At 43.7% G+C, this 25,802-nt stretch overlaps 1 protein-coding gene and 1 long non-coding RNA gene across 7 annotated transcripts in view; one reads left to right on the top strand and one right to left on the bottom strand.

Annotated features, from left to right (window-relative positions):
• The window catches only part of Zbtb16 (zinc finger and BTB domain containing 16), a 185,991-nt gene that overhangs the window by 120,034 nt on the left and 40,155 nt on the right, over positions 1-25,802 (bottom strand). The window lies entirely within an intron of this gene.
• Positions 688-8,083, top strand: LOC147827928 (uncharacterized). The gene is made up of 3 exons (XR_015451665.1): positions 688-1,021; positions 4,472-4,540; positions 4,644-8,083. It is a non-coding gene; the product is annotated as an uncharacterized LOC147827928 (long non-coding RNA).

Raw genomic sequence — 25,802 nt, 5'->3', positions numbered from 1 at the left:
GCCACCCTTCCAGACCAATGTTAAGATTTAGGGTGCCCTCAAGATTGTGGACACTTGGATACACAGCAGGGCCTGGCCATTCCTCCCTCACTCCCACACTAGGTTTGTCTCCCACCGTCCCTTTTTGCTCCAGGCTTCAATGGGTCCTGCAGACCCTCTTTATGCCCCTTTGCTATCTTTCCCCCGGAGTGGTCCTGTCCCCCAGAGAATGGAGCCTGGGCAGGATAAAGAGCACCTAGGGAAGGGAGGCAAATGACAAGCGGGTGCCTGCTTCTGGGAAAGGTAAAGTGACTGCACTTAGAGCCCTTCTAAATCAGCCTACACTTTATTGGCCGGAATCCAAAACTACACACTACTGTACTTGTCTTTGAAAAACTGAGCTTCGCTTTTAAGAGATCACAAGTCTCCGAACACACCCAGGATCACAGCTCCAGCCAATGCTCCTACAGTGCTTACTGTGTGCCGTGCTTACTGTGTGCAGTGCTTACTACAGGCAGTAGTAAGAGTTTCACCAGCTTCCTCTCATTAAATCCTCGTAACACATCCTTGGAGCTAGTTGTTATTTCCCATTTTACAGGTGAGAAAACCTAGGGTCAGATGTTTCAGTAACTTGCCCAAGATCCTACAGCTTAGGAAGGGTCCCCAGCGCTGACTGGAGAGGCTGAGCTCTCTCCCAACACCCATGTCCACATGGACAGCAGCCCCATTTTTCCAGAACCATAGCCACTCCCTTCACCTTTCAAGAGGCCACTACAGAAGTAGCTGGGTGGTTCCCAGGAAACAGCTGCCCACAGATTCAGCTAACAGTGGGCCCAGTTGCTGACTGCCCTGCCTCAGCCTGGGAAAGATCCCTTGAAAGAGGTGCTTCAGCTGAGGGTCCCCCATGCTTTAAGGAAGCCATCAGTTCTCATGGTTTCTTACACCTCACTGCAGCAATCAGACGGGGCAGTAACAACAGGACAATGAGTTCCCAGAGAGGGAAAGAAATCTTCCTACATCCTATCACACTGAGCAAGAAAAGGTAAGCCCAGCTCCCAGCCCTGGACTCTCCACACCCCTGGGTCTTTATGAACTTGCCTCGTGTTCCCAGTGATGCAGTTGGGAAGCTGGGGATGGAGGCAGGACAGCCCTATTCTTAGTGCCCAAACCCTTTCCTTGCAAGGAAGAGAGAGCATGGTAATTCTGCAGCTCCATCCTAACGTGTGCTGAGCCACATTCTTAGGGCACAAAGGCAATCATCAAGCCCTTTCTGAGAACCCACTCAGAACAAGGCGGGACAAGCAGAGGGAGGCTTCAGGGTTCACCAGCAACAGAACAGGCCCCTCCCTGAGCCCTCTTCCTTCCCAGCTGCTCTGTGACAACCCCAATCCAAAAACCCTGTTCAAATCCTCCTCTCTCCTAATTCTTGCCTAGTTGTCCTAGTCAAGAGGCCAGCTTCAGGCATTTCCCCCACCCACCTACAAACACCTGGAGGGTGAACCCTGGGCAGCAAAAGCAGCTCTTTACCAGGGTGAAGTGTGCGTATACTGGAGTAAGGGTATGTGGGAGCAGACCAGAAAAGTCATCCTCTAGGGCCGGGGATGTAGCTCAGTGGCACTGCACCTGCCTGACAAGCGCAAGGTCCTGAGTTCAATCCCTGGTACTAGAAAGAAGAAGAAGAAAAAAAAAAGTGGTCCTCTAATTTCAGTGCACGTTAGAATGATCTAGGGAGCTGACGGAATACAGATTTCTGTGCTACCCAGGGATTCCAATTGTAGCCTATCCAAGGAGGCAAGAGTTTTTAACATATGCCCCACAGAATCCTGACATCAGGTAACTTGGTGGGACACTTTGAGAACCCCTTGATTTATGGGCTGCCATGGAAGAGAGGGAACATCTGGGCTAGGGATTCTTGGGAGAGGACCTACACCAGGAAGGCATATCACACACTCAGGGCTTTGAACACACACAGCCCTGCTTCTGCCTTCCTCCTGAGATGAAGTGAGACACTGCTGTCACCAGGCTCTGTGACCCAAGGAGCCAGACTAATCCCTCTGGGGGTGGGATGGCGGCATCAGAGAGTGCTGACCCCAGGGTCCAAAGTGGGGTTCTGGGGCCACCTGCTCTGTTCCACTGGAAGAAGAAAAGACAAGGTCCTGAACTGCTGCACTCAGAACCTCCTGGGAAGAGAGGGGAGCTACAACTGGCTCAGTCAGGAAACACTACAAGCCGGTCTCACATTCAGGGCAATGCTGTCAGGAAGACACTCAGGCGTGAATGGAAAGGTGGAGAAAGCTGAGTGTCCCCTCCCCAGGTCCAGAAGCTCACTGAGTCTTCAGGCCAGGAGTGGTCATCTGACCTGGACATGTGGCAACGGAGGACACACTGGGCCTTCCCTCCTGTATGTGAACATCTCTAAGCTTTCAGACCCTCCCTCAAGAGGCGGGCATGACTTTGCCACTCCTCCAGGCTCCCTTCTCACTAAGTCACTCAGCCCAGGTTCCTAACCCTAACCCACCTTGATGAATACAATACCAAGCCACTCCTAACAATCATACTCCGCTCCCTCGCTCCCCTCACTCCCTTCTCTGGCTTAGACTCAAAAAGTCCTTAACCCGGCAGAACCCCAGGGGCAGCTTGCTCCAAACCTTCCATAGAGGAGTTTGTATTGAGGGGTTGACCAGTGTACTTCAGTCCTTTCTGGGCCCAGCTCCGAAAAGAGGCTCAGGCACGGCACGGAGTGCTCCTGCATCCCTCCCCGGGGGCCTACTCCCTTTGCACTGAGTGAGCAAGGTGGGCTCACAGGGTAGGCTCCTGAGATCCAGAGATGGCTTCTCTTGCTCACCAAGCCTCTCCTCCTCAGCCCCTTCATGTCACACTCACACTCAGCAGTCACTCAATACCTGTGTCTGCCTAACAATGAGAGTGCATGAGAGGCTGGAACAGGTGTACCCTGCAGTCATTAAGGACAGGGAGATTTCCATCAGCCAGGCTTAGCTTAACTGTCTCCTTCTGCTGTGTGAAGCTCAGGTTTCCAGGCTGTGGCCAAGAGATGCTGATTTGCCAGTGGCCTAAATGGTGAAGGCTCTTTGGTGCTGTAGGCTCAAGGGGTTAATGTTTAGGGGATTTTTTCCCCCTCCCACAATCCCCTTTCCAAATGACTGGCCCTAATCCCAGAGCTTAGTAAGGGTGGAATTCCAGAACACCTCAGTTCCGGACCTTGTTTGGCAGGGGCTGGGGAAACAGCGGCAGGCAGAGAGGCTGAGAGAGAAGAGGGTGGGAGCAGCATACGGGACAGATCAGAGGACGCAGCTGCAGGCCACTGCTGGTTCAGTCCTCCCAGCCACCCAGGGCCCGTCTTCTTCTCACACCCTTCCTGTGAGTGCTGCTGACACTGATGTATTAAAAAATAAAGAAGACTGCTTGCTTCTGTGGGTTACCTGACCCCATGGCGATGGGCCTTGCATCACACTTACTCTGACTGGTAAACTGAGCAAATGTGACATTGAACGTCCTACTCACAAGGAGAAGTGAGCTGGACTTCGCTCCCCATCACCCCCGACCATCTCCCCAAAGCAAAGTGACCTTAAAGGCAGAATACATCTGCTGAAACCCTGTTGAGATTATTCATATGTTTTGATTCCTAATTCAGAAAATAATAAGTAGTTCATGGGTTCCAAGTTTAAAAATATATTCATCATCTGGTCTCCGTCACAGCATGTATCCCACTGGCACGGGAGTGCATGCCGCAAGAGGCTTCCTAAAGCAGCCTGTGCCCATATTTCCATTTAGCCATAGGTGACAGGCCTGTGTGGCCCCACAGCTCCTCTGTTTTATTAAAAATCCTATTTTAAGGCTACTGTCAAGAAGAGCAGCCTAACTCCTCTGCAACATAGAGCTTAGAGACTGGCAAACTGTAAATTCAGCTCTTTCTCGACTGCTCTTCAGAAAGGTAGAGAACCCACAAGCATAAGAAATGAGAATTTACACTCAATTTCAAACTCCTTGTGTAAATCGACAGAGAACAGTTCACAGGGACTCAAAGCCATCCTCAAACTTTCCTTTTTCCAAATACACACACACACAAGTACACATGCACATACATATGTGTGTAAGCATCTGTATAGACATGTAGCTGTATGATGTATATGTGTATACATGTATTGTATATTGTTTAAACAAACACACATATGTATGTAGAAATATAGGGTATACATACACACGTGTAGGAACACAAACACAGCATAGCTATTAGCCAAAAATGCAGTGCCTGGCATGTAGCATGCTCACCCTTCCCATCTGCAGTGGCCTCCTTCTCAGGAGCCCAATGAGCCCTCTTCCAATCCACAAGGCCCATATTGTACCACACAGCTTCTATGGACTGAACTGTGTATCCTTAAAATTAACATGTAGAAACTCTAACCCAAAACGTGACTATATTTACAGATAAGACCTACAAGAAGGTAACTTTTTTTTTTTTTCCTTGTCCCAGGGATCGAACTCAGGATCTTGCGCTTTCGAGGCAGGCAGCAGAACCACTGGCCTAAATCCCTGGCCCTAGGTAACTAAGATTAAATGAGATCATAATGGTGGGGTCCAAATCCAACAGGATTAGCATTCTTTTAAGAAGACACCCCAGACAGCCTGCTTTCTTTCTCCACCAGGGGAGGACATAGTAAAAAGGAAGAGAATCCTCACCAGGAACTGAACTCTACAGGACCTTGATCTTGGGCTTTTTAGCCTCCTGAACTGTGAGAAACAAATTTCTATTGCTTAAACCAGGCAGTCTGCAGTATTTTGCTATGACAATCTGAGAAGACTAAGGCAATGATCTTCATCACAAAGCCTTCATCACAAAGTGAGCGACAGCATAACCCTAGCAGCATGAGACAGATTCTCAGCCTTCCTAGAATTTGGGATACAGACAGGGAAAGTTGAATTAGGTCTTGTCACATGTAAAACTGGGAGTCCTGGCATAGTCATTTTTAGATTCACTCTGTAGCCTGAGAAAGATGAAAATGAAACCAGGTATGTGGACTGAATGAGGATGAGAGAGAGAGAGAGAGTTTCTGACAGCTATATCTTAGTTCTGTTCACTTGCCTTGAAAGGCTATGTTCTTGCCCTTAGGCTCCATGAAATACTCCTGTATTGTGCCAAAATTCTCTTATTTAGCTTAAAATGGCACAGATTTTCTTTTTAACCTACAACCAAAAGACCCTAACTAATATACATTAAGGCAGACTTTGTGATCTGTACCCAAAGTAATGTCTGCTCCATATATATTAGCCACTCTACCCTTATAATAAGTGCTTACATTCTACAGAAACTACAGTGACAGACATCCATTGAATTGAAACCAACAGGTACACTTGCCAAAAGATGCTCCATCACCAAATACAGCCCAATTTAAGCTCCGGATAAAAATCAATCTTAAGCAGCATAGACTTTTTTGCCAGGCTGGGCCATACATCTTATATAGATCATAAGGATGCCATGTTTTCCCCTCCTGTTTGCCTCACATACAGGGCATGCGTTCAGGAAGCAAAGAATAAAAGGCCGTTTCCATTTTTGATCCCACCCTCTCTGCCAACCATACCAGGCACACATCTGCTAGAATAAATGGTTGCTATAGAAATCACCATTTTTGGAACAGGCAAACCCAGTGTCTATGAAGAATGCAGCCATTTCAGTCCTCAGTAAAATCTGTGGCCTTGGGACTCAGGAAAGTCCTAGAGGACAGCCAGGACCTTGCAGTCAAATTCCCCGAAGATGGGGTCATAATGCCTCACATCCCAGAGAATCCATCATGACACCCCAAAATGGAGAGCTGCTAACAAGAATGAAGATTATGCTGGAGGTCCCTAACTTAGGATTAATGTCAAAATTTGGAGATGTCCATGAAATACCAAAAACTGCAGTGCAATATAGTGGGAAAGGGCTTGGGACCTGGGATCAGCCAGTCTTGATTTTAAATACCATTCAAAGTCTGTGTGACCTTTTGCAAATTACTTACCCAATCTATGTCTTGATTTCTTTATCTATAAAATGGAAACAATAAAAGCCCATATTTCATGGGATCATTATAATGATTTTATAAAATAATAGCTGTAAGCATAACTGATATCAAGACTATGAACAGTATTTTTACTAAATATCCATGGTGGTAGCTGGGATCAAGAATGAGACATGAGAAAAGCAAAGACAAAGGACAGAACCCTGGATTTTGTGTTTTGATTTGGGGAGAAAATAACCTCCTCATCTTAACAACAGCCAACCAAGGGCTGGACTTACATTCTGGCTCCTCGCCAGGATGCTAGTGCATCTACCTTGCATGCAAAAGCCAGGGTACCCTGGAGCCAGCTGGTTCCATCGTGTGATCACTTCCCAATGCTGCCTCAATGACTTCACACCGCAGCCTGAAGTTAGCCATGCTGGGATTATTTACATCATGGAAATCAGCAAATGCTAGAAATCAGGTGTTTTCCCCCTGGAGAATTAGTGGTTAACCATTTCCTAGCACATCAATGGAAGAACTTCGTCCTGAGGAAAGTGGAATGTGAAAAGCTTTTGATACCTACGGTTGCATGCAATTCTGATTTCTCTGAACATGGGTCAGGCAGGATTTCACAGGAACTGTGACTGGGCATCTTTGGCTGGTGCTCTAGTTTTCTTTCCAACTATTTAACTATGGAGACTGTGTCCTTATTGAAATCGTTAGAAAGACTTCAACCCACCATCTTTGAGATTCCTCCTCCAAAGAAAGGTGCTGCTCACTGCAGACCAAACAACTCCAGTTGAGAGCTTTCCACATGTCAAAGAATGCTGAAAGGAGGTACCATGCATAAGTGTAGGAAAAGCTGCAGTATCAGGTTTAGGGCCTAGCTCTGCTGCTTCCTAGCTGTGCAACACCAGGCAAGATGCTTAACCACTCTGAGCTTCAGTCTGTCATCTGAACTATGTTTCAGTGATACCACAAAGTTGTCAGAATTAATTAAATTATGACTTTTAAAGCACCTGACACAGGAGTTGAAATAATCTAGATGCCCCCCTAAGACAAGAGCTACTGATCTCTTATCACTCCAAAGATCCAAAGAGAAGTTCTCTATCCATCCAGGGGAGACTAGGTGTCCCACAATGCTTTCCAACTCTGAATCTCCATGATCCCACATCCTCCACGCAAAAACACAGCACCTGTCAATATCCTATTTTCCTGGTTTCACAGGGAGAGGGCTTCCACATCACATGGAATAGCACTGGATTCTGTATTACAGGGATCCTTGAGGAAATCATGACGAGAAATCCCACAGGTGACTCCAGGGTTACCACCAGGGGCATTAATGGTAGAGAATGAACTGTGTACACACACACGACTCTCCCTAAATTCTCTGTCACAAAGGCCAACCTGAAATGTCACCCTGAACACCAAGTCACTGTTTGAGCAATTTGTGCATCTCTTATTCTTTACTGCTCCACTCTAGGGTTTGTTGCTTGGAGACATGTAAAACCATGAAAGTCACAGCACGGACTCATGTCTCATCACAGAGCCACACTCCCTCCTCCTTTTATTAGAAGCTTTTTTCTCTTCTTAGCCCCTCACTATTTCTCTTCCACCTGTAAGAAAGGAGAAATGGAATATGAAGCAGATACCTAATTTCTGCCCACTTTGTTTCCCTGGACCTAAGTAAGAGAGTTACCCTCACATAAAATATCTAATTACAATCTCCAAGTGCTATAATCCCAACATGTACATCTGAGAATGAGTCAAGAACACCAACACCCTCCAAAAAATCCTCCCACTTCTCCAGCCTGTTTTCTCCAGATCTTGTGGATTTTATAAAGTAATCAAATATGCAATAGATTCCATGCACTAATTTCAGACACACTTGGGGTCCTGTGATAAAGTCAGTTGTGTATATACAGCTGAGGATTAAAATTTCATAGAGGCATGATTTCATCAGTCACTAACTACAAAGGATTAATTAGGAGTGAAGGAAGAGCTCCTGGCTCGGGAGTCCAGACCTAAGGAAAATATCTATCTCTGTTCCCCAGATGTTAGCACACGCATAAATAAAGGTCTTTCATGAAAACACTTCTCATGATTCAGAGGGCTCCAAAAAGACTGTTTTCTGCAGTGGAATTCAGATACCTCTTGTTCTTTTTCACTCAAAAATATCACCAAAAGTCAATGAATACTACTGAGTTTGTATTATGGACATCGTCTGCATGTCAAAATATCTTTCCTTTAAGACCCACTGGAAATATACAGCTGCCCACATAAAGGTTTCTCAAACAGCAGGTCTAAGAGAGAAACTTAAGTATCATTCTACCCAGAACTTCTTCTATATCTCCACCATTCACCAGTTACCCAAAGTACCATCTCAGGAGTCTCTCTCCACCCTCTTCCTTACAAACCCCCTTCCCCTACAATCAACTTGTCCACTGACCCTGCCATCTCCCCTTCCCTCCCCCTCCTCCTTTGTCACTGCTATCCTTCAGCCTGCATCCTTGCTCACCCACACCACTCGACTAGCTCCTAAGTGATGGGCCCAACTCCAGGCTGCTCCCACACCCGTCCACTCTAGGGTGGGTCTCCTTCTAAGACATACTCCCCAGATCAAGCCCTTCCAACAATTTCTCTCAAATACGCAGAATAAAGTTCAGGTCCCTCTGCTGAGCAAGCAAGACCTTCGTAAAAAACTCAACCTTACCTCTAGCCACCATCTCTACCTCCCTTTATACACATTTCAAGGCCCAGTGAAACCAAATGGCTGAAGATTTCCCCCAACCTAGTCTCTGCACACAAGGCTTCTTCCATCTGGAATGCCTTTCCCTCTTGTCTAAGCAGCCTCTTCCTCTTGATCCCCAGTACCAAGTAAAATAAAATAAAATAAAATAAAATATTGCTTAGATGTCACCTTTTCAGCAACATCTTGTCTGCAGCCCCCCAAAAGCATTATCAATTGCTGCTTCACCCTCATTCCCCTATGTTTGATTCTTCCTTTGTTACACTTTTATGGTGGTATAATGTATCATTAAATCTAGGTGACTACATCTCCCCACTTGCTTATTAGATTCTTGGAAACAAGTAACAAGCCTTTAGATTTCTATGTCTCTCCACTGTTTGGTATACAGTAGAACTCAATAAATACTCATTGAACAAATTTATCAGGTGTGATCAAACCCCTCCTGCAGCTTCTTCTGCCTTTCCTAATTGTCTTAGGGAGTATTTTTATTCTACTTTTTATTGCAGCCATTTGGGTACTAGTTCTAAGTCCAAATTAAGAGCTACAAAAAAGATTATGCCTTACCATCACTTTTCCAACAGAGCCAAACACCTAGAGTAGGTATTCAGCAAATATTTGATGAGTTGAATAAAGTGAGTTCAAAGCTACTCTCCAGTAGAGGGCTAGCTTTTTTTAAAAAAAAATGCAAGGCTCAGTCACCTACTTAGGAGGCTTGAGAGGCTTCCAAATGGCCAAATATCTGTCTTCTGGGCCAAGGTTACAGAAGGTCAGACTCCAACCTCAGGAGAAGTTCAGCAAAGCTGAGAAGACTGTATTTCAGGTCAGTGACTTCCAGGCATTAACATCTCCACCACCACCACCCCATACTTCACCCAGAATGCCCATGCACCCGTATTCTCATTTCTTTCTTCTGGAGTTTTCTGCCTGAAATTTCAGTAAATCTTGGGAGGCTAGAAGTCACAAGTGAAAAATTATCTTACAAATAAAACAATGTAAACCCATCTCTCATATTTATTTTCTGTGATTTTTGACTCTGCTGCATGGAGAAGGTAGGAGGGGATGTGGCCAGCTGTCCATTGCTCTGAACAAACATATGAAGCTGAGGTGCAGCCCCCTAAAGTGAACCCATGACCCTACACGTGCATGTGAGGAGCTGGCTTGGAGATCACTTCTGCAGCAGTGCCTGCCTCACTGTCCCTCTCAGCCCTCCCTTCCTCCAGAAAAGATAAATTAGCAAGCTGTCAGCAAAGGACAGCCAAAGCAGTTGTGTTTCTGTAAAGGGGCAGTGGAAGTGTCTTTGATTAATGAAACCTTAATACGCGCCTGTTAGACAACCCCTCTCCAGTTGCTCTGAAGGAAGACAGATCCCTTAAGACAGACTTGAAAATAAAAGGTGGGGGGGAACCTGGTGTGCAACCACCAGCCCACCAGGTGCTAGCAAGCCCAACCCCAGGAAGAGGTTCAGCATCAGGGAGTCCTGCTTTAGGGGTCAGAATGTGGTGGGACCCATTTCTCTGCCCCAGAAGAATGTGGAACTCTCGCCTGCTCACTAAAACCAACACCTGCGCTATGTGCTAAGAGACCTCTTGAAGTCCCAACAATAGACATCAAAGCTGACATTTGGGAGCTGAGATAACAAGGAAAGGGTGTTTAAAAAAAGAGGGGGCAGGGAAACAACACCAACAAAAAGTCTGTCTCACCTTTGACCTCTGAGAGGAGACAGACCCCAAACACTTTGTGCCAGAGGAGTGTACACTCTCCCCCTACAGTCTACTTCTGTGTATAAAATAATGGTTGCACTTTCCAGAAGGACTTTCTCAGAGATGGTAATAAAAGGCTAAAGCTCTTTAGGTGGGGGAAGAGGAATTAAAGGGCCTCACAGATTTGCAGCGGTGCAATATTCCATCCTACCCCATATTCTGCATACCCTCTCTGCTTCCTTCCTCATCCAAGAAGAAAAGGAAAGAAGGGAGGGAGGGAGGGAGGGAGTGGATCAGTGCCCCTAAAAGCTTTATTTCTGTGCACCTACCCTGTCCCTATAGAAAGCACTAGCAACTCTGAAAATCAGCTCATGCCTACAACATTCCAGGGAACACATTAACTTCCATCCTGTCCTCTGTCCTGTGTATTGGAAAGTATGTTCTGTTCCTGGAAAGAACTCTGATAAGAACCAAAACAAACTTTTACAAACACCCTGGCTTAAATCATCTCCCTGCTCCCTCAGCAGAGCTAAACCCAGAATGCTGTACCAAAGATATGGAACAGTCACACTGGAGAAGAGTTAAAAAAATTTTTTTACATATTTGAGACAGAGCTAAGGACGCAGCTCAGTGGTAGAACTCTTTCCTAGCATGTGTGAGGCCCTGGGTTCAAGCCTCAACATCAGAAAAAAAATTTTCAGATATTCAAAAGGGCTAAAAACTGAAGTGACAAACTGCCCAAGTACATTGTGGTCCCCTGTGTAACCCTGGCCAGTCAGGTTTCCCTCCCATCCCCTTCATCCAAAGTAACTTCTCTTATAACTTCCCTACCTCCACTCTTCACACCTTATTTTGTCCTTCAAAAAACATTCACTAATCTCCTACTTTGTGACAGACAGGGACACATTCTCCAGTTGAAATATCAGGTTATTCTAGACCCTAGGATTTCTAATTATGTTCTAAAAACATATCGTCGAGATAGAAATGGTACTACTTCTGGCCAGGGAGGTAGCTCAGCGGCACAGCACCTGCCCGGCAAGGGTGAGGTCCTGAGTTTGATCTCTGGTACAAAAAAAAAAAAAAAGAAGAAGAAAAGAAATGGTACTACTTCTACTGAATCACCTGGAGATTTTAAGACAACCCACAGAATGAGATTTTTTGGTACCAATTTTATCTCTACCACCCATTACTGTCACTAATAAATCAACCTTCTAACAGAGGAGTAGAATTGTAGTAGCCATATGTACTTAAAACTTGGCTGATCTAGTGAATATTGATTGCACAACTTTTTGTTGGTGAACTAAATGAACGAATGAATATATACATAACAAAATGAATGCTAGATTTCAGTTCAAGACCAACTGGATAGATAAATGGCTAACTGTGGCTGCTCCAATGACTTACACGGAGTTGATTTTGAAAAAGATAGCCCTGGGCCGGGGATTTAGCTCAGTGGCACCGCACCTGCCTCGAAAGCTCAAGGTCCTGAGTTTGATCCCTGGAACCAAAAAAAAAGATAGCCCCAACCAGCTTCGAATAGGGACAGGGAAGGACAGAAGGGGCAGTCAAAATAGGATGAGGGTTAACATGGAAGTGTGTTTTATTTTACCCTTCTTCCTGGACAAATTTTTTTAAATCTCAAACTAGAGAATAGCTTCCAAAAGGCAAAGCCCATAACCTGTTCTTTGTCCAACATGGATGTTTGTAAAACACCTGGCAGATGCTCAATAAATAAGCTGTGGAATAAGCTGTCAGAACTTACCTTTGGCAAAAGGTGATGATGAGAGGGTTTTTATACTGGAAAGACCCTGATTAATGCTTCTTCCCTGGTTCTCTCTCCTTCCTTCTTCCCAAAATTCCATCCAGTTTCCAAGTCAGTGTTTCAACCTAATTGACGCCAATACCTATAGTGTTGTTCTAAGGTATTCAACCCTTCTTCTGAAGGACAGGTCAATCTCAGAAGCAAGTACAGGAGAAAAAAACAGACAAGAGTTGATCTGCTTGGTAAACTACTTATTTGTAAACAGTTGTTACACATTGACTGCTGAAGACAGTGTAGAATCCAAAGATGAGTGAACAGTAGACAGAGTCTTTGCTGTCAAGTGACATTCTAACAAGACAGATTAGACATGCAAAAGTATTTCTGGCATAAGCCAGAAAGCAAGAGGTAACTTGAGAGGTTAAAATGAAGTGTGGAGAAACAAAATAGCTTTACAAAGCCTGCATTTCAACTGGGTCTCAAAGGCTGGGCAGGAGCCCTGCCTTCCAGACAGCAGCTCTTAGGACCAATCTCTTCAGAACATGGAAACCTTATGTTACAAGTATGTGCTAAAAGCACCAGAGCAGTGTTCCTCTTGGAAAGGGTCCTCAGAAGACACTGGGGGAAAAAAAAATCAAGGGGAAAAAAAAATCAACCTCTTAACATCATTTAACCCCACCCCCACCCTGCCTTCCTCCAGTGAATACTCTGGCCCAATTCAAATTCTGAAATGTGACCATCCAAGAGTTTATGCCATCCACTCTACAGATATCACCATGACATTTAAAAGTTAAATAAATAAAAATAGTGTAGGATAAAAGGACCTACAATCAAAATTGTAAAATAAATGATATACTGGGAAAAACACTGCCATGCATTTGACAGATAAAGGATTAATATTTTTCATTTACACAGAAAGAAAAGCAACAAATGTGTAAGGAAAAGGCAAAAACCTAATAGAAAACCATGTAAAAACGTTTAAATCTTTGATGCAGTTGAATTTACCCATCTTTTTCTCCGTATCTCTTGGGGTTTGTATATGACCTTTAAAACATATATCACATTATTTAAAATACATGTCCACTGCTCTTCCTCCCCCAAAAGTACATCTGACAAGTGAATACAAGACAGGTTCTTTATTGAAGCGGGTCTGGCAGCCTCAAAAGAGGAGAGAGAGAGACTTATGGTGAAAAAGGAAGAGAAAGAATGTATCTCAACAGTAGCCAGCAAAAACACTAAAGATAAATAAATTCAGCATTTTGGCATCTGCAGACCCAGAAAAACAAGGATACAGATTAAATTAATTAGGAAAACCATCCACAACAAACCAATAGCACCAGGAAAGGGAGACGGAAAAGACGCTGAAGCGTTGTCAAAACAGAGGTTTCAGAAGAGTGTGTGTCAAATAAGCCCCAGAGGAGCACTCAGCCTTCCGTAGGACACGGTGGTCTCTACATCCCATTCATAATGTTTGTCTTGGCTGAGGCTCTAAACCACAAAAACATCTGTACAGAATGAAGCAAGTCATTTCAGTGAAGTCATTCTGGAACCTTTCAAGATATTTAAGAGTAATTTCATGAAAGGACAATGCAGTTAATGTTCCCTGGTGGAGGAACAATCTTGTGGTTGGCTGGCAGCGCTGACCAGTTTCTCTCTCTTCCCATTGGTGTGAAGTGAAAGGGAGAGAGGGTTCAGAGGAGGGAAGAAACAGATACACAATTTAAGGAACACAGGTAATTACATAGGTTGGCTTTAATTCTGAAACTAGTGCTTAAATACCAATGCTACTGCCTTTAGCTCTCTGGAAACTACAGTATAATTAGGTTCACTCAACTTAACTTAAAACATGTCCAGTCATTACATTTTTTTCTTGATCCAGCCAAGCTGTCTCATACACACAAACACACACACACACACACACACACACACACACACACACACACACTCTCTCTCTCTCACTCTCTCTCTCTCTAAGCCAAAAGTACACTACATCCTCAAGAAATAGCAAAAATATGTCACTGCTTTTTCAGAAACCACATTTGTGTTTTGTGGCCTTCCTTAAAGATAATGTTCTCACAATTAATTAATTTATGAATAGTTTTCCCCCCCAACATGCACAACAGGTTCCATGCAAATTCTTGAGCTTCTAAATTATACTGTTAATGAAAGCAAATAAAGGCAGTTAAAAGGCAATTTGCTCAATTGGTGTTAATATTTAAGCACAGCATGTGTAAAAACAAGATCACAGAATTCAGTTTTTTACCAAGAAAACTTTAACCCAACTTCATTTCCAAAAGATCAAACACGTTACCAAGAATCTTTTTTTTCCTTTACCCTTCAGCATCAGGTAATGAGGCTTTTTATTAAGTAAATATTTCACATTAACCTCATCAGTTTCTATCACTTAGAAATTCTAATCTATAAAATCAAATCAGCTTAATCATGTTTAGATTAGATCCTGCATCCTGAAGGCAAATGAAATTGTTTACCTCTTCCCTCTCCTTGGCACATCCAAGCACCAAGACTTGAAGATACCAGAAAAGAAAGACTGGTTCCCACTGCCTTCCTGTTCCTGCTCTCTCCCCTGGCTGCCTACCTGCTTTCTTAGAATCTGTATCAGCCTCACCAACTCGGCAAATTCTTATAAACCAGCCTCCACAAAATCCCTAACAGTTTACTAGCCGAGCAAGAGCTCTGGTCATGGCTTTCCCTGGAATGTTCCTAGATTCCCTAAGAAAGAGAAAGGTATCTGTGAGGAAGGTGGAACCTCCTGGGGGTGCCAGGCTACTGCTTGGGGGATCTACACACAGGTTGTCACAGCAGGCCCTTTTATGCCCAATCCTCCACTTTAGTGAGGGTCTGAATGAATGTTAAGAATCTCTGAGAGAGTCTGAGTTCCCCCAAAAGGAGAGGGGAAAAGGGGAAAGGTACAGCAGGTCACCTTCTCCATGGCACTGAGGGCCCCATCCAGAGCTCTAAGTACCTCTCCAGTATGCACATAGACACACACAGAGATCATTCCCACACATTCTCCATGCCCTTTCCCAGAGTCTAGGTCCCTCAAAATATCACTTCAAAGTATTACAATGACTATGATGTTAAAGGCCTTCAAAGTCCCTCAACAGGCAGGCTCCTTCAGAAGTCCTTGTCAGGTCCCTTGTCAGCTCCCCTCTCCTCTCAATTCTGTGGCTCTTTCAACACACCTCAGTTTCCCTTATTGCTCTGCCCAGCTGGTAAGCCGAACCAAGATTTCTGTGCTTTCCCTCAACATATCACTCTGCCTAAGACAACCAATCCCTGGAGAGATCCACCCAGTTTACAACACACCAACTCTGTGAAGCCAGCCTCCCGCCCATACCACTGGGAGGACTGCTGCTGGACAGCTTTGTCTCTGAAGTCAATCCTTAGACTGTTCCCTTCCCCCAACTCTTCCTTTCCTCTTTCCCCCCACCGCAATTGTTCATTCCCTGAAACCATTTCTAATGGATTAAGGGGACTGGACTCCGCAAGGATGTTTACATTAGGCTCACTTCCAGGCCATAACCCATCCTGAGGGAACACATTCCTGATCAGAGTCATGGAAAAAACTATGCAAAACATCTGGGCCTCTCTGTGCTTCGAACTCCAGCCTTGGGGAGCTCTATCAAGCCCCACATCTCTCCAGGGGTGACTGGCACCAGTCATGGTGGATAGTCCCTGGGTTCAAGGATCTGGGATCCCAGGAGAAGGTGCAGACATTTTCAGTTTAGCCAAAGACCTGGTTAAACCAAAGATGTTACACCTCAAGCCACAATGATCCAACCTTGCCACTGGCAGCTATTACTTTTGGAGAAGAGCGATAAAGCCAGTGAGTGGGGCAAAGTTCCTTGGACAGCCACCACACTCATATGGAGAGTTACTAACTGGCTGGTCACTCCTCTGGAGGGAAAAACAGACATCTCAAGGATGGGAGACCTCATCCTTTTCTCCCTCCTCTGTCTGACTCCTCTAAAATCCACCCTGCCACAGGGCTAGGTCTCAGCTCAATTAAGCCAGCCACTGGTTGGAATGACAAATCCATCCCATCCCCACCCCAAAAGCAGGTCTGACCCACAGATGATGCAAACACAGAGGTGGGCATGACCACAGCTTGGTGAAGCCAATTCTGGCTGGGTATGCTAGCCTGTCCACTGAGGCCAGCTTATGCCAAAATCCACAGAGAAAATCCAGGAAGGCATTATGAGCACAGGCTAAGCAATTAGAAAAATCTGGGTTTGAAATCCAATCAACTCAAAATCATGGACTAAATGTCTAATCTCTTTGAACTTCTCATCTGTACAGATGAAGTTCTCATTTTAACACCATGATTCCAAAGGCCTGTCCTGCAGATTGAATGAGGTCATGTGACAATCAAACCTCAGAGACTGGTACACTGTAAGTACCCTCCTACCCCATACCTAAGGAAGAAAATAGCCATTACCACCTACCCTTATAAACCCTGACTGACAATTTCCCAATGGCTTTGGTATCTTTAGAGAGCTGAATGGAGAAATGGAGAAGAAGAAAGAAGGAGCTCAAAGTTTTACCTCGATATTTAAGAGAGACCCTTCCAGAATAAGAAGGCTGAGAGCTAAGGCTGAGGAGACCCATGAATAAACACATGGCCATGAATTCCACTCTAAAAATCAGCTACTGTGACCAGTGTGGCAATAATAGAAGCTGGCTCACACATTCATATTGGGCTTTCTTTTTAAAAAGCAAAAAGACAAGAAAAAATAATCTTAAAATGCTGGAGATGATAGGTATACTAGTTTTCAAGCTATGAAACTCATGAATAGCTTTCTGATGGTGGAAATATTTTGTACATTCAGCTGCTCTCTGTGGCCTCTTTTGTCAGAGCCCGGGGTCTCAGAGCTAAAGCTCGCACCAAAAGACCATCTGGGACTGCTGTCTTACACACAGAAGTTTAAATAGCTCAATGAATGAACCCAAGAATTAATGAATGATAAAGCTGTATGGTTTCCGTCAGCCTTTCTGGCTCACAAGCAGCATTCAAAACCCTCCTAGCATCTTCAACAATGAATATTTGCTAAGTACAAACCACTAACAATAATTACAATAATAGTAATAAAGGTGAGAGGTGAACAAGGGATCTTATTACAAGGAAGGCAGACTTTATAAAAACATAAAGAACAAGTCCCAAACTTCCCATCATATTCGTTATCTGCTCCAAGTTAATCTGAAAACCCCTCTCCTCAAACAGAAGGGAAAACATAAATAGAAGGTAGTGCACAATATCTCTAAGCCCCACCAACCTCAGCCCAGCCTTGTTCCTCACTGACAAACATTTGTGTCAAAGGTCATTTTTACCAACATATGGAACAGAGAGCATATAATCCTCTCAAGATGTATATGTATATACCCATGACATGTAGTGAAGAAAAAGTTTCACACCTACCCTGGGGAAAGAAAAAAATCTTTCAGTAACATCTAATAGCTATAAAATTGTTCTTTTAGGGAAGAAAATGTAGAACTGCAACCACTTTGGTAGACTAAAATATCATGTTCTTTGGAGAGAAGACATCATGGGAAAAGGTCACTTTAAAAGGGAGCCACACCATTACACAAGAGAGACTGCTGGCAGAGTCACTGGACTTGTCCATGCTAAATAACCAAATATTTCAGCACCAGGCACGCCAGCACACAAGAAAATAGGGTTAATCTGAGACTTGAAAGAGTTAAATCATCTGAATGCAAAGTGCTTAACAGTATACCTTACAGATCTATAAAGTTCTTTTCTGGACATGATCAGAAACGAAACACATGCAGGCTTCAGGTAGGGGAGTCTCATGAATCCTGAGGTGCCTTGTGGGACCCAGATTAGAATCCAGCTCCCTGTGTTTGGCCAAGGATCACTTCTACCATGCAAGAGGATCTCCAATTTTTAGTATATGTGCTGCCGAAGCAAGCACGATGCAAGAGGATCTCATTCAGGCTATGGCCTGCATTGGCAGTGTGATCTTGAGCAAGTCAGCAACCCTTCTGGGATTCCATTTCTTTTTTTTTTTTCCTTGAATTCTTTTATTGGTACATTTTAGGTATACAACACAATTACATTTCTCATTGGGAACTTGTACCTTTACATGATGCATCTTGGTTCTTATTTTTTCCCCATTCCTAGCCCTCCCTTCACACCCTCCACCCTTCCCTATTTACAAAGACTTTATTTCCATTTTTTCCATATCTCACCATTTTTCCTTTCCCTTCTTTCCTTTCCCCTGCCCCTCCCACTACCCTTACCCCTTTGGACCCTTTCTTCCTATTTTGCATTATTGATTATTCATTCTAATCATTGGTACATTTTAGGTATACAATATAATGACATTCATTGTCGGAAATTTGCACCTTTACATAATCTCTCTTGGTTCTTATTTTTCACCCTTGCCCAGCCCTCCCTTCAACCCCTCCATCCCTCTCATTTACAAAGATTTTGTCCCTATTTTTCCATTTTCTCATATTAATTCCATACCCTTCTTTCCTTTCCCCTACCCCTCCCACTTCCTTCCCCTTCGCCCCTTTTCTTCCTATTTCACATTACCTATTATACATGAGATTCCATTTCTTTATCTTATCTAGAAAATTAAAGTGATCACCAGGCCCCTGCCACCTTAGGGCTAGGGTCACTGTAACAGGTACCAGAGCTGTCTTCCTCAGAGGCATAGATACATGTGTGCATCTCCATCTGTACTGCTGCTCCTCCCCAAGTCCAACTGGTGAGGATGAACTTGTCAAAACAACTATACTTCCAGAAAAGAAAAACCAAAAATAACCACTGATTGAGTAGGAACTAGGCTATGAGGGCTCGTCTGAAGGGCAAAACTCTGGGATCAGAAGAACCTTCACTACAAAAGAAGAGAAACCAAAACACTAGAAAGTCACATTTTTAAAAGTGGTAACAGGGTAAGAAGAGATGAGAAAGATTAGATTTCTTTTCTACCAGAAAAGAGAAGATGGTAAAATCAGAGACCCCCAGGCCAATCTGTACAGGCTTCTACTCATGAAATATCCAAAGAAAACCAAAGATGAGTAAGTTGGGGTTTTCTTTTAATATTCCCATATAAAACATCATAATGATGTTTATTAAAAGGCAGCAACGGGAGTAGGGGTCACATTGATCCCAAAAGTGGGTAATATAGAGATGAAACGGGCCAGGAGGGAAGGGACACATAAGCCCCCTCCACAAATAAGTGGCAGAACATTCAGAAGGGATGCCGCTGCCTCACTACTGAGAATACTCACTTGGTAGGAAGGGAAGGCAAGGCAAAAAGACATCATCAAGGCCTGCATTTTTCTCCTAGCGACCCTCCACTGTTAAAGGTTATACAGACCAGGGAGGTGGAGGGTGGAGGAGGGGGAGAGCGAGGGAACAGAAAAACATTATGCAATATTAGAATGCTACTTTTATTTTAAAAGCCATCATGTGTAAAGCATTAGTGTTTTTGAAATTGCATTCTTCAGTTAATTAAATGGACAATCTTTTATACATAAAAGTGAAAGAAAGCAATTAAAAGCTAAATGAAGAAAAACCGCCTTCCCCTGGTGATCGGGGCTATCCCAGTCCTTTTTGTATTAACACTGAGCAAAGACAAGGATCTCCCCAGGACCAGTGTCCAAATGTCTCTTTTATGGCACCCCTGGTGTCAATCTGAAAACAATTTGTCTTCCTTCTAAGTTTACCTATGAGACTGTTAGGATAAGAGGAGGAAGAGAGAATGGCAGGGGGAGGGAGGGATGGAAAAAACCCTCATTTAAGCAGAGTTTATAAACAAACAAGGGAAGCCAGAGACAGGCCAGATCTCTGCCTTCAATGAAACCAACACAGATATTGCACCTGTTTTTGTTCATCTTCACCAAAACACAGCCCCACCCAGAGTTTCACACAAGGGAATTTAAAATTTAGAGTTCTGGGCTGTCCAGCCAGCTTTAGCTCTCAGGCTTGTTCTTAGGATCAGAAAAAGTCTATCCACTTTTCAAGAGAAACTAAGGTTAATTACCAGGAGAAACTTCCTCCGTGTATTGCTATACCTACCTAGCAGGTGCCAAATCACAAACTGGCCTAATTTGTTACCAAATGTGTCTTCCTCAGGTGGGTAGATACTATCCTGTGGGTAAAGCTGTGGTCTACTCTGCAAAATGGGTCAGGAAAAGGGAAGTATGGCTGCCAGTGTGTTAACCAACCTTGATCTAAGGGGCGAGAGCAATGTTAATCTCCTCTTCTGGTACCCCAGTGAACTTAATCTTGCTACTCAACGTGGCTGAAATCACTCAAGTGCCCCTGCAAGAATGTCCAGATGACAAGAGACATGTTTTCTCTTTGGTATGAGCAGTAAGCAAACCATGAACTGGCCAATATCCATCCAACAGGATGGGTTTCCTGTGGAGACACGATGTAGAAGCTATAAAGACACTCTCTATTTTGCAGGCTGAGTGGGCCAAGTCTCATGGTGCCTTGTACCCAGGGCTTTTGATTCCCAGGTCCCACAGACCTCCTATCTGTTGGCTCCCAGGAGGGCCCTTTGTTCACTGAATCTGATGGTGTTCCCTGAGAAATTTTGGAGACGAATAGCAAATCAAAATAGAGGCATACAAATCCACTTTTTCCTCCTTCTTATCCTGCTCGTTGATAACACAGTGCCTCCTACGGGGTGCCCAGTGCTGACGGCTGGCTGCTCTGGGCCACCTTCCTTTCCATTCTACTGTGGAAAAAGGGGTAGATGGGGGAAAGCATGATGGACATGGCCTGGTCCAGAAAGAATAAGAAATGCTAGGGCTGGGGATTTAGCTCAGTGGTGCTGCGCCTGCCTCATAAGCACAAGGTCCTGAGTTTGATCCCCAGTACCAAAAAAAAAAAAAAGAAAAGAAAGAAAGAAAGAAAGAAAGAAAGAAAGAAAGAAAGAAAGAAAGAAAGAAAGAAAGAAAGAAAGAAAGAAAGAAAGAAAAAGAAATGCTCAAATCCCAGATGCTGAAAGTGAAGGCCGATATCTTTTACCAGCTACCTCTGTCCAGGCGCTATTTACAAGCTGGTACATGCTTGGTAACTACTCACAAAATTATGCTAAACCACTCCCTCCTCTGCTTCTGTCCTGTCTGCCCTCAAACTAGGAACTACTATGAGCTCAAAGAATAGAATATAATTAATTCCCTGTTTTCTACATATGTCCAGCTGGACTGAACCAGAAAATCTAAATTTCTACTCAGCCTAAATGCATCAGTGTAGAAAAAAAGCCTTATATCAGGCCGGGGATTTAGCTCAGTGGTTCTGCCCCCTGTCTCACAAGCGCAAGGTCCCAAGTTCAATCCCTGGTACCAAAAAAAAAAAAGCCTTACATCGATGCACAGGTACCTGATTTGGTTTCTACTCCCTTCTCTACTCCCGCTTAGCAAATGGGCTCAAACTGGGCAACCTGGCCAAAATGCCAGTCTGGGAGAAAGGAAGGAGGATGAGAAAAGATACGAAACTGGTATGGAAAACCCACAAATTCAATCATCCAACCCACATATGAGGAAGACTAGTTAAATTTCTTTTTGATTGTGCAGGCTCCAAACCCACACATTAGGGCCAGGGAGGGGGGTCGAGGCAACTGCCGACCACCCTACAGGCCCCCACGCCTCTTCTGGAGATGGAGGGCTTAACATCATTTGCTCCAGCCAAACTCTCGCTTAGCTCTGTGGTTGAGTTAGTTCATCTCAGGCCCCAACTCATGAAAGGAATTAAGGATGAGTTAAACGTTACCTCTATCTCCACCCCACATCTCCTACCCCATCTGATAAGCACTAGAGAAAACATCCTGTGTGCAGAGGGCTAGATGCTGATGCGAGTGGGGGAGCACCAACGACACAGGGGCCACCAGGAGTTAATTCCCCAAAAAACAGGGCCTCGCTCTTTGGAAGGTTCAGAGAAAGCAAAGAGAAGAAAGATCGCACCGCTGTCACATGTGGTCAGCAAAACACACATGCAGGTTGAGACTTTACCACCCAAAGCTAAGAAAACAACAACCAAAACTTCTTTAATCCTAGCAGACGGCCCACACTAAAAAAGAAATAATTTTAAAGAGAAGAAGGGAGAAAGAAGAAAAGGAAAAAAGCATGATTGAGCAGAATGTTCAGGCAACCAGCAGTTCTGGTGCCGGCCACTGCCCTGTCACCCTTTACCAAGTTAAATTGTACTCTGTACCAGGCTGGGTCTGAATTTGTCACCTTTTATCTCAATTCCCACACTGCAGTGTCTACTCCTGTCCTTGATTCCTACAAACACAGGGCTAGGTCCATGGCAGGAGAAGGTTTTTTGTTGTTTTTTTTTTTTTTTTTTCATATTTTCATAGGTTTATTTTTTGTGTTAAAAATTTAGTATTACATGTTGGTTTGGGTTTTTTGGGGGGGTTTTGTATTAAATTCTTTTATTGGTACATTGTAGGTATACAACACAATTACATTTCTCATTGGGAATTGTACCTTTATATAATGCATCTTGGTTCTTATTTTTTCCCCATTCCTAGCCATCCCTTCACACCCTCCACCCTTTCCTATTTACAAAGACTTTATTTCCATTTTTTCCATTTCTCATCATTTATTCCTTTCCCTTCTTTCCTTTCCCCTGTGCCTCCCACTACCCCTACCCCTTTGGACCTTTTATTCCTATTTTACATTATCAATTATTCATTCTAATCATTGGTACATTTTAGGTATACAATATAATGACATTCATCATTGGAAATTTGCGCCTTTACATAGTCTCTCTTGGTTCTTATTTTTCACCCTTGCCCAGCCCTCCCTTCAACACCTCCAGCCCTCCCTATTTACAAAAATTTTGTTCCTATTTTTCCATTTTCTCATATTAATGCCATTCCCTTCTATCCTTTCCCCTAGCCCTCCCACTTCCTTCCCCTTTGCCCCTTTTCTTCCTATTTCACATGACCTATTATACATTTAGTCCTTATTTACACTTTCAGTTTCTCACACCAGAGAAACTATTCGGTACTTACACATCTATGTCCTATTTATTTCACTTAAGAGTATTGCCTCAATGTGCATCCACTTAGCTATAAATGTCTCTAATTTCTCATTTTTTATGGCTGAGTAGTACTCCATTTTAGAAAAAAAACCACATTTTCTTTATCCAGTCTCCAGTTGATGGGCATTTGGGCTGTTTCCAAGTTTTAGCTATTACAAACTGAGCTGCTATGAACATGGGTGCACATATATCACTGTGGTATGATTCTTTTAATTCTTTGGGGAAGATCCCCAGCAGTGGAATAGCGGGGTCAAATGGGATTTCCAGTCCTAGTTCTTTGAGGTATCTCCATACTGATTTCCACAAATGGAATAAAGATCTAAATATTAAAATAGAAACTCTGAACCAGTTGGAACAGAGGTTAGGTAGAACCCTTGAAGATATCGGTGTAGGAAAAGGTTTTATGAACAAAACCTCAGTTGCCTGTGAACTAGCACAAACAATCAACAAGTGGGATCTCTTCTTATTAAAAAGCTTCTGCACAGCAAGAGAAACCACCAGCAGTGTGAAGAGACAACCCACAATGTGGGAGAAAATCTTCACCTGCTCTTCCTCAGACAAAGGTCTACTATCTCGAATCTATAAAGAACTTAAAAAGATCAGACCTCCCAAATTTAAAGACCCAATCCAAAAATGGGCATCTGAAATGAACAGACATTTCTCAGACAAAGAAGTAGAAATAGCAAATAAATACATGAAAAAATGTTCAACGTCATTGGTCATTCCAGAGATGCAAATGAAAACAATGCTGAGATTCCACTTCACTCCAGAAAGAATGGCTGCTATCATGAAATCAACCAATAACAAATGCTAGCAGGGCTATGGGGAAAAAGGAACCCTGCTCCACTGCTGGTGGGAGTATAGGAGAAGGTTTTCAATGACCTCAAGGCTCTCTCAGCTCCTGCCTCTGATCCTCACAAATCACAGTCCTGTAGTTCAAAAGCAGACATGATTATCAATGCAATGAAGTGCCATTTGATAGATGACTCATTTCGGCATCACTGGTATGCTTGCCTTCTAAGGTCTTTTAATGTTCCCAGTAGCTGAGAGGAGCAAGACCTAATGGTCTGAAAGGGCACCCACTTTGATTGGATGGGTTAATATGGGTACAAACAAAGAAAAAGCTTCAGATGACTCTTCTGTCCCTCCTTAACACACAGCTGGCATTGAGGGCTATGCTGAATGTTGGCAAGCACCAAAGACATCAAGCCCAAGGAAGGAGCTACGCAGAAAGCTCCAGGATTGGCCTCTTTTCTGGAATTGCCCTAGGCTCTCCTGCCTATAAAATTCTCCAGGCACCCAATAAATAATTAAATGACTGTTTACCTCTTACTAAGCATACCCAAGGATTATAGGGCCAATCAGGCTATCAGCAAAATGCATTCACCTTTCTACACATAGCAAAATGATCCCAGAAACTCTAGCCCAAGCATCCCCCAGTAGATTCACCTCCCAGAAAGTGGGGGTAAGACTTACCTGGAAGAAAGAAAAATCTGAACAACTGATTCCACCTTTTCCCTCTAAATAACCACTCTTGTGGTTAGCACCTCCTATGCCGCTGTGATGGATGAGGGGAGTGATGACGAATGACAAACCTTTCTCCTGAAAGCCCCAGAGTGAGAAATTCACCAGGATCCAGGGACAGTCCATGCATAAAAAGGCAAGCCAATGTTCAGAACAGCAGCTCAGCAGCCTCATGCCCCAGTGAGATTTCAACCTGAACTTGGCTGCCAACAACTCACCAGAGCCTTAGAGTCACAATAAGAAGTCCTTCCCAAAGTGTTTTTTAAGTCCTCCCCACAAACCCACACACAAAAGGGAAAGCAACTGAGAGCAAGTCTGCAGGGCAAAGCGCTGAGATCCATGCTTCAAAGGTCTGTGAATTCAACATCTCAGCCATCACTGTTGTGTTCACTGCCAGCCCTAACATCTTCAGACAAGACCTACAGCATAGCAGGACGCAGACCACCAAACCAAAGTAGTCCTCCATGCTGAGGACAAAAAGCAAGGGCAAGTGAGGCAGTCCCAGAGACTTCTACTTCCTAGAACAGCACCCAGTTTCATGAAGAAAAGAAATTAAAAGCCAAAGGTAAAGTCTTGCCTACCTCTTCCCATGTAGGGTACCACCAATTCCTTTATCATTACCATATTACTTAAAAATAAATAACCAATATTGAATTTATCTCCATCTATGCAATGATAAGAAAAACACAAAGAAATAAAATTAGGTCCTCTGCTCTCAAGAAGAGAAAGGAAGATAATTGGGCACTACAATAATGGCCAGAAGATATATATGTATTTTTTCATTTGATCTTCACAATAACCTTACAAATTAGCCAGAATCATCCCATTTTACAGGAAAGGAAAATAAACCTCAGAGATGTACACATGTTGAGTCTTAAGGATACACAATTTAAAAGGGAGCCAAGCTCTCAAGCTAGACCTATCTTGACTCCAAAATTCAGGCTCTTCTACTCTATCACATCACATTGCTATGCTCAGTCACTCAGCTTTCTATCAAATCCCTCAAATCAACCACTCCTAAGAAAACATGCTTCGATGGCCCCCA

Source organism: Heterocephalus glaber, unplaced genomic scaffold, assembly GCF_053883595.1.
Source record: "Heterocephalus glaber isolate CG9 unplaced genomic scaffold, H.glaber_assembly_v1.0 deba00001429, whole genome shotgun sequence".
NCBI lineage: Eukaryota > Metazoa > Chordata > Mammalia > Rodentia > Bathyergidae > Heterocephalus > Heterocephalus glaber.
The sequence above is the reverse complement of the archived record's forward strand: the minus strand, read 5'-3'. Positions and strand labels throughout refer to the sequence as shown.